We start from the raw sequence: 16,645 nt of genomic DNA, 5'->3' as shown, positions 1-16,645 counted from the left end.
CGAATGAATACAGAGGGGAAAGCCACTTTACCTATACCAATGTAATCTGCTCACTCAGCTGCAAAGATAATGAATGAGCTGAAAGTGCATTTCCCCTAGTTGAAATCCTCAGAGTGCCTTGCTCTGCCAAGGCTTCTACGGAATAAAAAAACTAGTGGCACGCATATAAATTGCACGTTATTACCCGGTGCAACTGCAACTGTAGAGTCGGAAAGGCATTGGATCCCTTGACGGTCACATTTTTTGCAAGTATTTTTTTGCATTTCCCCACTAACAGAAAAATAAGCAACCCATGCAAAATGAGTAAAAAAAGCAAAGCTTTTACTTTAATTAAATGCGTGCGTGTTGGGAGAGTCCCAATTTAGATTTTCTCTGACTTTGTTCTATATCCCCCAGATGTTGGTGCCTTGATTAACGGCAGCGCTCCTTTCCCGATGCTCCTTGCTCCCTGATGATTTTGCATAGCACACTTTTATGCTGATTGAGTGCGGCTTATCTGCATTGCCATACGCCATATGCCTTATGCTATAGCTATATGCTATATGTGGGAGTTCGGTAAGCCCGCCTGAGCTATGACATAACTCATCCGATGGTCGTTTATGTCAATTGTAAGCAAATCAGCGCTCGGGCATTATCCATAAAAATATGGAGACCGTATATAAGAAAGTAACCGCAGCGAAAACCGAGACAAATGTCATTATTAAAATGGGCATAAAAATAACAAATGACATCTCGGCGAATGTAGTGCGAGGGTGGATTTGTGACTTTATTGAAGATATTTGAATTTAAAAAAAAATTGTATTACTGGATTCTTTTGACAATTAAAAAAATTAAAAATATAAAATAAATTTAAACAAATCAAAATTGGGAGCATATTTTAGAGCTTTTATGTTTTGAATTTAGAGTAATTTAATAAATTCGCTGCCAGACAAATTAAAAAAACCCGTTCTTTATTAAAATAATTTTTTAAAATTCAGTTGCAGTTAATAAATTCGAGCTAAAGTCGTTTTCACATTCCACATTCCAACTTTAAATTGTAAAGTTTCGTCTGTTTGCAACTTCCTATTCCTTTTGCATACAAATATACATTTAAACAAACCAAGCCTAGACAACGAAAACCTTTAAGCTCTGAACTTATGCAATAACAAATGCTATTTTGGTATCTTCCCTCGCATGTTGATGGGCAGACGCATCCTTTAAGCAATAAAATACCAAGCTAAAAGCCCTTCAAAATGACACAGAGAGTGGTTTGTTGTTATTGTAGCTGGTGGTGCTGCTGTTGCTTCTGTTTGGAGCAAGTGCTATAAATTTGAAGTATTAAAACAGATATCGAATGGATTATTTTTAATATATGACCAACCATATATTCGAGCGCAGACACTCCATACAAAACCCGTAGACGCAAAAGCCGGCCATCGAAAAACTGCAGCCTGTGGCAGAGGCGAAAGCCCATTGATGCTGGTGCAGCCAAGGCGAACCGGATCGCAATTAGCCTGCTGCTGCAAGTGCCTCCCACACCGAGAACACCGCCCACACCGCCCATACCGCCCACACAACGCCCACACCCACATATCCTTATCCTAGTCGAGTGTTGCTACAAATTGCCATCAGCAGCATCCTCGCCCTCAGTTCCACCGACACCACCGACTTCCTCATCCGCATCCGCATTAGCATTGCCAACTCTCGAAGCATCACAGCTGGCATTTTCCGCTGCGTAATCCTTTTATTAATCCCCTTGGCTTGGTCTAAAATCCTTTACACTGCTGTTGGCACTTTTGCAAATCATGAAAAAGAAACCGCAAGCTTAAGAAAAATATGTAGTACCAGTGCATCCTGGGGGCTCGACTATTTTATGCGCAGGCTTTGGAACTTAAGCGATTATACGAAAAGAGGATATATTTTACTTTTTTCAATCACTGCTGAAGAAAGTAATATTTATTTACTTATCCCATGAGCTTATAATGTGCTTAATTCGACTAAAAACAATGTTTTATATAGTTTCAAGAAGGTTAGTATTCATGTTCTAATGGTATCAAATTGAAAATTCTCGGATATAAATATATCTAAAATTACTGTTTGGACAATACTTTTAAATTTTTAAAATTTCTTATAATAATTTGATCTACATAAATTTATAAATACTGCAAATTATGAGAATTTATACAAAATCTTGTTTTGGAATAAATAGAAATAAACCAACTGACTGACAGTACATATACCCTTTACACAAGTACTCATGATACCCACTGATTATCCTAAGATAATAATACGCAAACCTAGGCAGAACTCATTGGCCGCTTGTCTTAAGTTCGCTGGCTAAATTTTCAAAAATTCGTTGCAATGTTTAGCGTATATTAAAAATTAATTGGCCAAGGGTATATATCCTTAACAGCAACAGTGCACCATTCCCCATTCCCCAATGCCCTTACCTCTTTTCTCCCAGACAGCGTGGAATATTTATGCGCGCCGTGTAATTTGTGTTGATTATTTTGCCTTGTTTGTTGTTACTGCTGAGTGGAGCAGCTGCTGGTCCCGGCCAAGTGCTAAAAAGTATTACGCATTTCTTGGCGTATGGTTTTTTAATAAAGCGAATTAATCAGGGCCCAGGACCCCGCCGGCAACAGCAACAGCAAAAGCTGAAGACTTCGGGTTCCTTTCTCCGACCAGCCGCCTCTTTCATTTTCCGAGTTCTCCGCAGCGAGCGGGTAAAGCGCGCTCAACATTAAAAATTCAAAATGCACTTAACGAAGCATAGCGCGTAAACCGATAGCCAAGTTGGGCTAGGGTGACCGAATATAGGGTGTTGTCCGTTGCGTTAAAAACCCTTTTTAATGCTATTGCCCAAAGGTTACACGACAGGCAGAGGAGGTGACTTTGGGATTGGCCAAGAAGACGAATATTTTACACTTTTAATTTAAAGCAAAACAATACATAACTTTGGGCTTTGAATAAAATTTGTTATAATTTTTTTTCGAACATGTAAGAAAGTGGTTTAGAAACTTTTATTTAAAAAAAAAATATGTTTAATTTTGATCGATCTCTTATATCTCAATATTCCTTTCAACGGATTTATAAATTTTTTTAAAGATTTAATTTTACATAGTTTACTTGATTTAAACATGACATTTCAAACTTAAAAATCTTTTATAGAAACTTAATTATTTTAAGGGAGTTATTTAGAATTCCTATGTAAATTCCTCTCAAAACATTTCTCAGTATTTGTTTTTATCAAGCATTTCAAATATAGCTACCATTTTTAGAAACTTAAAAAAATAGTTTAGCTATACATTTTATTTAGGCACCATAAACGTAATAAAAAGGGCATTTTTGAGTGCACAGAAGCCTGTCCATCATCATCTCCTTTTTGTCAAAAATAATGTAAAATCTTTTTGAGTTGGTGGCACTTTATCAACATTACCGCTTCTTGTTGCCTTTTTTTTTATCGTTTCTGTGTGTTTTTGCTGGGTTTGTTGTGCTGCTGCTTTTTTCACGCACCTCGCGCAACGGGGTTTGGGCCAGGCTAATTCAATTAGCTTGACTTTGCCACTTAAGCTTTGCCTTTTAATAATAAGCAGACGGTTAAGTACTTTACTTTGCAAAGCGCCGTGGCAGTCAGGGGGCCCAAATACATTTAAACTGAATGTGGAAGGAAGGCAATAGAGAAAAGTGAAAATTAAACAATTTAGTGATTTTAACCAATCGGTGAAATCAGGACTAGAGTCATAAATCATGGACAAAAAAGGAACGAACATGTCCTGGATGATGGGGAGTGTGTTAAATGTCAATAAAAGGAAGGCCGACTCCTGCTGAGTATAATTGTCAGAGTCAACATGCCGTATGCGTAATAAATGTCATTAGTTGGCTGTGGGTATTTGTATGTGTGTTTGAGAGCATGCTAAGTGGGCGTCATATTCCATTTGCTTCTGCAATTGCACATAAATCAAATAAACAACTCAATTGAAATGTTAGAGCACTAATTTCATAATTATATTGTCATAGCCATTATCCTCCATACATGCATTGTATCATGCCACAGAGTGCCTGTGTGTGTGAGTGTGTGTGTGCGGGAGTGAGGTAAATTAAGCAAACAAACAAAGGCGCTGCATACTTTTCTGGACATCGTCCGCCACGTTTCAACCTTCAGCTTAATGAGTAAATCGTAAACTAATTGCAAGATAATTAATTTTAATTATTTGTGTATTTTACTTGTATTTCTTTGCCCCCCCGTCCTCCTCCTTCACCCGGAATGGCATAATCAGGCTGGGCCAAAAAACGAAACCAACGGAACCATTAAAAGCACATTAGCTTGTTAAGCGTTGGTTCACCTCTTCTCCTTCGTCTTTTCCGCCGCCAAATATTTCGTTCGGGAATAACAAGGCTAACACACGTGCAACTTTCGCCTCTGTTTGTTGTCCTTGCCTTGTTCATACATCATTATCATTAAAGCGTTAAATTGTTCTGTTGTCTTAGTATATGTATAATGTATAAATTGCTTTGTGAACAGGCGAGAGTGTGTTAGTTGAAGTTTTGGAAGTTTCACGTGCAACCGAAACTCTCATCATTTATTTTGATGATTTGGGTGTTTATAACTGTGGGTTTATAGCACTTTTTAACAAAAATCGTCTAAAATTCGGTATTTTGAAAAAGTATTTTTGTTAAAAAATGCTATTTTACAAGAGCTCTTTTTTTTTACAATCGATAAAATTCTTGTTTATCAAATATATTTATTTTATTTTACTGCACTCGCTTGTTATTAAAAACTCTTTGACAAAACCCACCTAAGTCAATTTAATTGTAGTTTGACATAAAAATTTTAGCTTTTTTAAAAACCAAACCATGTGTGTATAGATGTAAACTATACGAAACGTATTCTGCCCAGATATTCCTGTGGGTTAGAGTAGATGGAATCATGTTTCTAATGAGCATCGAAGAAATTTGAAGCGAATGGTGTTCTTGATTATGAGTTTAGTTTTGGATTACCCAATTATGATTGATAAGGTCATTGGTTGAGCTGCAGTATAAATCTGCAACTCTTTAATTTGTATCCAAATTTTAACTGAGGTAGAAAATTTATTGAAATTTATGCCTAAGGGCTGCTGCATAAAATAAAATCATATACTTTAGTTGATCCTTAATACATTTTTGAAACACAAAACCACCAAGCACTTTTATGGCTATATTCGAATACCTCATACTGCTTCCTAGTAAAACTGCTCTATTTTATATCAGTCAACTTCACAACAGTTCCAAAATAATAATATTAAATTGTAATCTTCTTCATTGCCAATATTGACCTAGTTTTTTTTTGGTTTTACCGCCAAAACTTGGTAAAGATCTCGCTCTTGTATGTTCGATTCCAACCGCAAGATTGGGGAAAAAAAAAGAAAAATTAAGCCGAGGGAGGAAAAAAAACGAAACTTTCTTGTTACGTTTGTAATTTTTCTTGTCATTCGGTGGCGCTTTTCCTTCCTTCAGATGTTGTTGATGTACAGTTACAAGTTTTCGTATATATGTGCCATACTTTGTACATGTCAGCATTAAATATTCATGATGCAGTCGGTGGACGAGCGACAGGCGGTGGGGGGGTGGGGCGTGGGAATGGGGGTGGGAAAAGCATAACGTAACATCTTCATACGCAGGAAAGTCGGCTACACTTTTATGCCTAAGACATTTCGTCTGCAAAATGTTGGTATTAGTTTATTTACCGTTACACGCTCAGTTACGGCTAACATACACACACACGCAAACACAAGATAGAGTCATTTGGCACTGCCATTAATGTAGCCGCTAAGTGGCTATGTCATGCTAGGCTGGTCTTACCCCCAATATATCTAGTCATATATATTTGTATAAAAAAAGTACAAAAAAAAAAGTGAAAAGAGAAGGCAGAGAAGGCAGAGAAGAAGCCCCCAAAGATTTCCGGCTGAAAAGGGTGCGTGCCTGCTGTTAACTGTAGAGAGATGATGGCGGAGAAGGCGGTCTATGCATATTTCATAAGCAATTACTAAGCAAGGTCTGCGAAAAGCTCGTAGGCGGCTTTTAGTCATTTGTCGTTGTGTTGAGTTACCAAAGGAAAACAAAAAATAACAAACATCAGCCAAAAAATTAAATCGCCACTCGTCCAACTGAATTGGCGCAGATGACAAGAAGTGCTCAAAAGTGGGCCACATAATTTATGATTTCATTTTATGACAGCACACACGCAATCCCCATACTCATGCTATCCACCCTATTGTTCTTCATGCTCTTGTTTTAGCCTTTTTTAAGTCATTGCTTCCTATTATTTTGTTATTAAATTACACAAAATTGCTTTGAGTTCAGGCCGTGTGTGTGTGTGACCTTTCAAAGTTCAAAGCGATTGACAGCCTCCTCTCAAATTCCAAATTCCATCCCATTAAAAGCTGATTTTGTCGTATTACATTTGCCCAAGCTATAAGGCGTTGTGATGATTTCTTTTATTATTAATTTTTTGTTGGCTTGGCTGTTGCTTCCTAATGGATAATAAATTGTGGTTTCACTCTCATTAAAATGAATTACCTGTGACAATAAATAAAAGTCATATGCCAGGGGTGACTCAAAATGTCAGGTGTTTTAAAAAGAGACTTGAAAACCAAAGTAATATTAGAAAAATTAGTATGATGAACCCCAACGATTACTGATTGTGTTTTAAATTTATTTTACAACTAATAATAACGATAAAATTAGTAATTAAAGTAATAACATAAGTATTTTCTTTATAATTAAATTAAAATTTACTGCTGATACTTTAAAGTCCTTGTAGCTTCCATGGAAATTGATTGATTTGCTACATCGCCCACCAGTCGTCCTTTTCGACTGTCCTGCTATCCCGAATCAACTGCTGCACACATTGTACTATGTTATCAAGAGGCCCAGCAACACATTGCCAAATTACGACTTGATTATCTCGCCTAGCCATCGCCTAACAAAAGGCAACAATTATCTTAATGCCAGGTGCAAGAAATTAATGTCCTGTAAGCACATTTCAACACAATATAACTAACGAAGACTGGGACTATGACTGCGACTATGAGTATAACGATGTCATCGCACTTAATCTCCGATAAAGGCGTGCGTCCTTTGTCCCCCTTTTCATAGGCAGAAAGGAGCAGCAAGTGAGCAGCAAAATATAGATTAGAGAAAAGGTAGCGACAAATCGTTCCACTGCCGAGTGGAACTAGAACATGACTTCGAATGCCTCAAACCCATTACAGGAACTCCTCGTGGTCCTTTTTTCTTTTCCTCTTTTTTTTTTGCTGCCTTTCTGCGCTTCGTTGTCATTGGGTGTCATCTATTTGTATTTTTATGTGCTTACTGTCAACGAAATAATTGACTAACATTGTGTTTGCAGGGGTTAGCTGTGAGTGGTCCGAGGTGACCGGCCAGGTGGGTAGCTGTTGACATCTTAAGTGAAAGGCAGAGTAAGTGTCAGGAAACCGGAAATGTTTTAACTTATATTCGGCTTGAAGGGAGGATGGTAGGCCATATAGGGTATAACAAGAAATCAGTCAATTTTAATGAGTTAAAGTAGTACTGCAATTAAACTTTGGTATTCATATAAAAAAATTACGTACCAAAATAAACTCCAATGACAGCATAGTAAATCATTGTCAAAAAACAACAAATGTCTATTAATAAAAAAAGTAAAAGGTCACAGCTTTTAAATTTTATCTGATCCAAAAAATGATTATTCAAATGCAACTAGAACGAACTTCAAATCACTTTTTCTCTCTACTTCCTTAAATATATAAAAATGATATTAAAGAACACAAACGCTGGTCGACTTGAGATTGCTTGAGTGATTATCATGTAAACTAAAAAAAAAGGCTAAATAGTCGTTTACTTCAGCCCTCTTTTTTAGGCTTATTACTTGGTACACAATATTTCTTTCAGTCTTTTTATGGCTTAAACGCGGGCATACTCTTAGGCTTTATGCGTTTCCAATGCATTGAGCCACAGCAATATACAACAGAAATCGGTGAAACTTTTACGAGTTTACCAGTGAAGTCCACCTGTTCAGCATACAAAACTAGAAGCCGTTTTCCCTTTGACTACCCTATCATATACATATCCATACTACCGGCAATATTTGGTGCGTGGGGAAACCAATTTCCTTGGCGTAGCACTTACTGCTATTTTGGTAATATGACCATTTTATGACTCACGCATGTGTAGGCGTTTTGGAAGCCAAAGGGAGGTGCTAAAGCTAAACACGTACTACAGGATGGGGCAGGCTTCATCGCTGGAGAGTAGGCAGATGAAATATGTGCACAGCAGCGGCACCTGCTTTTTTTAATGAAACAATCTCTGCAAATATGATATTTTGTATGCAAACATGCAAAATATTGTTGCGGGCCCCACCAAAAAGAAAAAAAGGTAGAAAAAGCGCACTCGTCGTAAAAATAAATAAGCCAGGGCCCATGCTGAGCCACGTTGGATGGTTGGAAACGGTGGGCTACCCGCGTCTTACGTAAGAAAATAAATAAACAAATATTTGCGTTGACAATAAGCTGCGAAAAGAGAGTGGAATATACGCCCCAGAAAATGATTTTTCTGGAATTTCAAGAGATTAACAAACTTTTTAAAAATGTACTCTTCTCAGATAGCGAGGAAAAGTAATAAAAGAGTTGATATCTTCACTTTATAAATAAAATACATCATTAATATCATTTTAACAGCGGGTTATAAAATATCTAAAAATCGGAGCCATAACTTGAAGTCAAAAGATTATCGGTTTAATACATCAAACTTTTAAGTTTAAGCAAAGAAAATTGTCTGTTGCATTTTAAATAAGAACCCATTTATATATATATATATAAGTGTGTTTTTGTCATTTTTATTTACAAGCTACCCCCAAAAAAATCCTTGTCATTTCGTGAGCTGGCACTCAATACTCGTTTGAGATATTGTATATCAATAATTCAATATTTATTTTCATTTTTGTCGCAATTTTCGGTTTCTTATTTTGCAGCTCAGATGAAAGTCGTAACGAGGAAATTTAATCTTTTTTCACGTAGCTTTTTTTTGTATCTTCACCTCCTGGCATTTCACTTCCTTGTGCTCTTCTCTCCTTCCCAAAAAATATACGCCAATATTTTTTGTTTTCATGGAAGGAGCCGAAAACCCAATTAGTTGACGATGACGACGTCGATGCCGGCATTTGACATCACAGTAAACGAAACTGACTGACTAGACCTTTTGGCACCAGATACCCATCGAAAATTCTACTCCAAATTGTATTTAAAAAATACATCAAATGGTGGTCATCTATATTTTTGATTCGCTTAGATTTCCCTTACTTGCAATCGATAATCAAATCAAAAAATAATGGTGGACAAAACTAGATTGACTTTGTATTTATTTATATGTTGGTAGGTTACGGGCTTTTTATTTTCCGGAGAATGGATGCGGAAGTTATTATGTTCTCTATTTCATTTTTCAGGTTGATCAAAGTTTATGGGGGAAACACCTACATAAGTAAGAAATTTTGGAATATAAGTTAAATTATCTCTTATTTTGAAAAAGCAGTTGATTGAGTACATAAGAGTATTGAATAATTATTTACTAAGCGTTCTTTATTTTTGCAAGTAATAAAGATACTTTGCATTGCTTATCGGGTCTATCACTCTGTCTTTGTGCCGCCCACAAATCTATATGGAATGTCGAACATTTTCTACCGCCTTCTGCCCACCCCACTTATTACAATTTTGTGCCCTGATATTTCTCAGGCTTTTCTCTTTGGTCATTTGCACACTTTACATGGCTCCGCCTTGTAGTCCCAGCGGAGGAGGACATTTGTCTGGTTGTCCACCAATGTGTCCTGCAGCCATATTATACCGCCCAACGTTTCCGTTTCCTCCTTGGTTCGGACTTGGGCTCCTACTCCCAGCCCGCTTTTCCAACAAAGCTGTCAACAAATTAACTGTGACGCTTATGGGGAAGCGGACATATGGGTGGGGTCTATAAAGAGGGGGGAAAGGACCGGTGGGAGAAGGGGAGAGGACTGTTTTCAGGACGATTGGGCTCGACATGCTTGGCATGTTTTGTTGCCCAGTTTTAGGCGAGAATATGTGTCGTAAATTTACCCCCGCATTTCCCAAAGGGACCAAACTGCCAGCTGCTTTTGGCCACAAATATTGAACAATTAGCTCTGCTCATGGCAAACATTTACTGGTGATTTAAATTTTTCTCCCCATTCTAACCGCCCGGGGAGTTCTTTAAATGCCTTTTTAATCTATCACACTGAGGGACCCTTTCATTAAAGAGCATTCGCAATTCAACGTTATTTTTGGTGTTGGCAATTGCTGGGGCTTATAAACGATATATATTTTTTATACAAATAATTCTGGTACGTGTGGTAATGATGCCGACACGTGACAAGGCGACAACTAGGGAGAGCAGAAAAGGCAGACGGAGCGTAAAGTAGACAAAAGGCGCTGAGATATATTTTTGGGAATATTTATTATGGCAGCCTGCGAAGGTGTATAAATTTGCATGAGAAACTGACTGGAAGAAGGAAACTCTGAAGCGGTGTATCATGTGTGTGAGTGTGTGTGTGTCTATGTGTGTGTGTGAGATCCTTGAGCAGGAGAAAAGCACTGCATAAACAAATAAACAAACAATACATAAATTTTTGAGACCAACGAGAAATGTATGTTCGGCTCCTTGTGTCGAGCACGTTCTCCTCCTTTTTTCCATTCCATTCTTTGTCGCCTGACAATGTTCTTGGCTTTTTGACGTTGTCCTGCTGAGCTCCTTGACTATTGTTCTTGTTTTTGCGGTGGCTTGACATTGGCTTTGATAACAATAATAATCATAATAATAAGAGCCTATAATAACAATCATTTTGTGACCCCTAAATGGTATACACCTTAGCTCAGGTCCAACCCCCTTTTATTAACGAACACAATTCAAGGTATTTTTTATAGACTGTATATTTTATTTTATTTGTTCTACAAAATTTCTTTATTTATGACAATATTTATATTTATAACAATATTGAGAGGCCATACATCATTGTCGTCTTAGGAGCATCTGCAATAAATAGGAAATAAAAACATTTATAAAATTAGACCAAATGTTTATTCACAGTTAATAAAATGTATTTTTTGTATTTTTTTATTTATAGGTGATGTCAATGAACCGAAAACTTCTGAAGAACCGAGGAAACAGAAAAATATAAATAATGGTTATGTTTCAAAACGTGAGTATTGTAATAAACATTTAATAATGCTGGTACTAATATTTAAAGAACTCTTATTAAAGTATGTTTATAAAACTAAGAGATATGCAGTTATTTAATAAATATACAAAAATGTTTTTATAAGAAATAAAAACAAAATAGTGCTGTAAGGGATTGATTTAATTTAACATATATCAAATGGTTAACAATTACTATTTCGGATGTTAAATGTTTGGTAATGCCAATTATTACCTGAAGTCTTAAATTAAGACACATTAAAATCGCTAGAACAAAATTATAAAATGCTGTTTGCCGAAAAATACAAAATATCGATGTCTGTTAAACATGTTAATGCTGACTAATAATATATATTATCAATATAATTGATAAGACATGAATGAATAATGATCGCTAAAACCAAATTATTTAACCTGCTGCCTTTTAAAATCCGATGCACACATGACCCTAATAAAAAAAAAACCAACCCATTCAATTCCTTAATATTTTAAGTTTAGTACGTATGGCTGTTTTAAAGATATTAGAATTTTTATAGACACTATAACAAAAAATACAAAACCAATAAAAAGATTACGACTTTGGTTAATTTTAAACAATAAAATGCCAAATTAAACAGTTGAAGCATACTTTTCAAATATATAAGAAGATTAGTTCAATAGTTTATCGTAGAATAAACATTTCACTTTTAAATTTCTAACTTTTAAAAGTGAAATATTCATTCATTACAGAATTCTACGATAAAATGTTTTTTTTAAAAGAGAAATGTTCGTTCATGACAAATTATTATTTTATATTTAAAACACAGGTACAAGAAGTTCAGTAAGGTACTTTTGTTTTAGAGTAGATTGATTGTTATGAATAAAAAGTTACATTTATTAATTTCTTACAATTGTAAGAAAATAGAATAAAAATATTGATGAAAATTCGATCAACGACACACAGAATTGGCTAGCAAATAGACAGTAAGCATTGGAATTTCCTCACACTGGTCATGCAAAAGTCTTTCGGTTGGCTATCACATTTCCATCTCTTGCTCATTTGTCAGGACTTGTCAAATCCGGTCAACAACTTAGCACACCCTGAGTTCTACCCTAAGGGTTTATTTTTTAGCCATCCCTCTTTTTTTCGATTATCAATTCGCTTACGTGCCAAGGCGGACTTGAGAAAGCTTTTCAAGTGTCTAGACTTCTGACAACTATGGAATGAATGCAGTAAACAGTTGGCCAAGCATATTTGCCTTTCACTCAAAGGACCCTGGGAATGAGTTGGGGTGATTTTGATCTGTTCAGAAAAAGAACGACGTATCCTGGCTTAATTACTGCGCTTGGTTGGACGGGGAAAGCCCCCAATCGAACTGATTTGATTGTGGGCCGGCTCGTTTAATGCAATATGCCCCATAAAGAAGCCTTTTGTGTGCGAGTGTGAGTGTCTCCGCACCGAATGCGGGTCCTTTCAAAAACTTTGTAAACCGGTCAGGGATATCCTTGTCATACAGCACACACACAAAAGCAACAAATTAAACTGTTCCTATTTGCAAATGAATTGTGCGTGGCGTAATTTCGCAGCAAAACTTTCTAAGGGATAAGGCAGGATCGATGTGATGGTTTGCACAGGGCACACACGTTCCTTCCGCTTGAAATAAAATAAGTAGTATAATACAGAAGGCAACTTTCTGCCACCGAAATTGAAATGAAAGAAAAGGATTCTTGAGCAAAACAAAAAAATCTTTGTATCTCTGCTGATATCTCTTTGTGCGTGTCCTGTTGTGTGTGTGTGTGTGTGTGTGCGAGTGTGTGTCTGTGTGTGAGTGCTGGTGTCCTGGCCGTAGAAACTTTTTGTGAGGGCCCAGGTCCTTTCTGGCGTTTCATACGCTCAATTGCTGGTGGTTAGCCGAGCCCGGCTGCGTGTTCTGGTCGACAGTCAATTGAAAATGAAATTGGTAAAAGTTAGCAGAAACAGAACCGAAAACTCGAGCCACCGCCTCGATGTGTGTGGCATCTGGGCATCTGTTCTTTTGAGATGTCGAAGGGGAGTGAGAGCTGGTTTACGTGCGGACAAGCATGCATAATGAGCCCCACGATCCTTTTACCTGGATGCGGGTTACCTTTGCAAATTAATACTAAAGAGACGCGTAAAAGTATGCAACGCCAAGTAGCAAGCAGCTACGTGCCTGCTGCAGGGTGTCCCTGTTTCGCCGAACTCTTGTTTTATGAATACTTTTCCCTACTTTACTCTTTGATCATAAACCAAAAAAAAAATATGTACGAAAAGTTGCTTTTGTTTGGCGCATATTTTATCAATGGACACGTCCTGTTGTTGGCAATTTTTATAGATTCCATTTTTGAGTGCATTTGCTTGTTGCGTTGACTACGCTTATTCCCCTATATTTTGTGTGCTTTGTCATTTTTTACGATTCATCGGCGAACAGTTTGGCTCATACACACTTTGTGACAGATTGTAGAAGTTACTAAGTTTGGTGCAGTGGAGACAAGGATTCTTTCCGGATGGGATTAACAGGATAACGTTTAAGAGTAAACATAAAATGTGTGAAGTTTGCCACAGATTATTAAAAAATCACTTTAAGTCCGAGTTTCGTTTATAAATCGGAGATGTATTTACTCAAGGAAGATAGAATAAACAAAACCTTTGTGTTTAAAGGAAAAATTGCTTTGCTGAGAAAAAATGGAAAAATAAATTTTATCGGCAGAAAAAAAAGTAAAAGCATAATAGATATATTTTTGTACGATTTTTTGCAGATGTTTTCTTATACGATTTGGCTTGCCGTTGTGATTATGATATTATTATATTTCTACAAATGTACAGACTCGGAACATAAAATTATTCTTTTTCCCACTGCTTTTTTAAGGCTTAAAAAAAACCATATTTTTATCTTTATACTTATTCTGTTATGTTGCCTGTCGATAAAAAAAACTTTATCCTTAGCAGGACGTTTAATAGCTTAACTTGCCAAAACATTTCTTAACTTTTCACGAATTTTGATGTCAAATTTTTGTTTTTAATGGATATACACTTAAAATGTAATTTTCAAAATTACTTACTTTTCATAAAAACTCCAAAAGCCAGCAGATAGTCATCATTGTTAAAATCAACTTTGCCTCGACTTATTATTTTCACATCTGAAAAGTAAAGAAAAGAAAAGATAGAAATATTTTTGCTTATAAATTCTGCATAAGTATAAATGTGGTAATAATTGCGAAGTATAAAATATTTTCATTTCGACATTTCTCTCGTTCGTTCCTTAATTTTTGTGGAGAATTTATGTCAAAGCAAAATGCTGTTTGCTTTTCCATTTGCCTAATTTTGTTTGCAATTGATAACGGAGACATTTTTTTCTATTTGCAATTCAAAGTTTTTAGGTCTGAAATGGGATACAAATGCAATTGAATTTTTTTGTTTTAGCTTTTTCTGAACATTTATGCAAATGAATTTGATATCGAACATTTTCATCTGGAATTCGATTTTAGTTTCTGCTGAATATTTTCCAATGGAATATGTATGAATATGCCTATCTGACTGGCATAGTTGTTAATCCTAATAAATGGTGACATGGTAATTGTTTGTCAATAGTGAAAATAAACAATAGGTGTGCCCGAAATAATTAAATTCCTTTTTGTATGCTATGCTTCAAAAGTAAATTCACATGCAAATTAATAGAGTTTCACATTATAAAAGCTTTTGACTTTTACCCCGACGTTGTAAGCCCCCATCAACATTTTTTTATTTTACAGAAAACTAACATTATTTCAAATGTTAAAAACTCAGCAGAAAAATACAATTTTTTTAAAAAGATCGAAATTTTTTTTTTGTTTAAATGGCACTTGAAATATTGGTATTGTTGTGATTTAAATGTCCAAATAACAATAAGTGATTGACAAAGAACCACAATGCGCGGTTGCAAAAAGGAATTTACGTGTTGTTTATATGGCACTCAAATAAATTAATCAGCTCGATTTTTATGTTTATCACTCTCTAATTGCATTTATTGTGTTGTAGGAATTTTACGGACAGTCCCGCAGCCCCTTTATTTTTGTGGCATTATTAGCAAACGCACTCGCATACAAAAGAAATCGCACATAAAAATTTATTACGCCACGCCCAGCACTCCGAACACCGCCCCAATTGTTCCACGTCAAAGCCGCATAAAAATAAATACAAATAAGAGGGCGCGAAAGTAACGAAAAAAAGGAGGAAATAATATCTTTGTGGCGGGATACTCACATGAGCAACAAATGCAGTTCATCGGCAGATCTTCCATTTTCTTAGCTTATTGTTTGGGTATTTTTGGCAGTTTTTCCCACGGCGGCTGTGTCGTTTACATATCGTTTCGTTTTTGGCCCTCTTCTCCAGTTTCTGGGCCACGTTGCGCTGTCTAAACGATTTACGACACTTTTGCCAACTGCCTGACGCACACATTTGCAATATTGTTTGTTTGTAAGTTGGTGTGTGTGTGCGGGGGCGAGTGTCTGTGATATTAGCATTAAACAAACGCGCACACAAACACACAGGAGTTAACTTGGCCAACAGGCAACACAAAAATGCCACACACGTTCGTTTTTATTATGTTAAATGTCTCCTGGGACCTCGAACATCAGCATCTGCAAGTTGTTTCCATCTGTTTGGTTGCTTTCTTCTTTCTCCTTTCTCTGTTCCCCTTTCTCCTCTTCTTGGCTTTTGCTAACTGTCACTTGGCTTGTCACATTTCACAATCACTTAGACGGCAGGATTAAAGCAGGAGCGCGCCAAAAAGTATGCTACCCAGCAAAATTAGCACAGGACAATTGGTTCTCGCTTTTTTCGAACTGTTCTGGTTCGGTTTTCTGCGAAATGTCCTGCCTGTGCGTCCTTTTAGCCGATTTCAGCTTACTGCCCGCCGCTCCAGTTGAGACTGACGACTGGCGAACGACGGTCAAAGTCAATGGCGGGTTTTTCGTGGATGCGATTCGTTTTCACCTTCGTCGGTGAGTTCGGTTCGCTTTAAAACGAACATTTCCGATTTATCAACGGTGAAAGCTCATTTTCACCCTTAGCCTACTCTCTTTTTGTGAGTTTTTGCTGAGAAGGACTTAGCTGCTTTTATCTCATCGTAAACAGTTCTCTTAGGTCTTATGTTTCTAGTAGAAACATCTCTCAAAATTTGATTTCGAGTTGAGCTAAAATATGAGTAATGATACAAAGGCCCCTGTTAACATTGGAGTCTTTTAAATGCGTTTACAGATCCCATTCTAACCATTTCTCTTAGACTCAGTGAAACGAGTCGCATGGTCCCAGCTAAAATGGCTCAAATTTGATTTTGAGTTGGGTTTCACAAACTAAAAGTGACTGTTAAAATAAGTTTAAGCATCTAAGAGAATTTTTCTTTCCTCTCCACTGTTATGGAACAAAAATCCTTAAAATATATTAAACTCA

General features: G+C 36.5%; 1 protein-coding gene and 1 long non-coding RNA gene across 7 annotated transcripts in view; one reads left to right on the top strand and one right to left on the bottom strand.

The window, feature by feature from the left end:
• Nucleotides 1-16,645, top strand: part of LOC108049170 (tyrosine-protein phosphatase Lar) — a 123,671-nt gene that overhangs the window by 5,529 nt on the left and 101,497 nt on the right. For all 6 annotated transcript variants that reach the window (XM_044459533.1, XM_044459534.1, XM_044459537.1 and 3 more), the window contains exon 2: nt 11,147-11,221. The gene's annotated coding sequence lies outside the window, so the exon portion shown is untranslated. The remainder of the gene's footprint in view (nt 1-11,146; nt 11,222-16,645) is intronic.
• On the bottom strand, nt 10,942-16,117 carry LOC123037726. Its single transcript, XR_006417604.1, has 3 exons — nt 15,458-16,117; nt 14,278-14,355; nt 10,942-11,052 (listed from the first exon to the last, which is right to left on the bottom strand). It is a non-coding gene; the product is annotated as an uncharacterized LOC123037726 (long non-coding RNA).

Source organism: Drosophila rhopaloa, unplaced genomic scaffold (genome assembly GCF_018152115.1).
Source record: "Drosophila rhopaloa isolate 14029-0021.01 unplaced genomic scaffold, ASM1815211v1 contig_2, whole genome shotgun sequence".
NCBI classification, from domain to species: Eukaryota; Metazoa; Arthropoda; class Insecta; order Diptera; family Drosophilidae; genus Drosophila; species Drosophila rhopaloa.
This window is presented reverse-complemented; position numbering and strand designations above follow the sequence as displayed.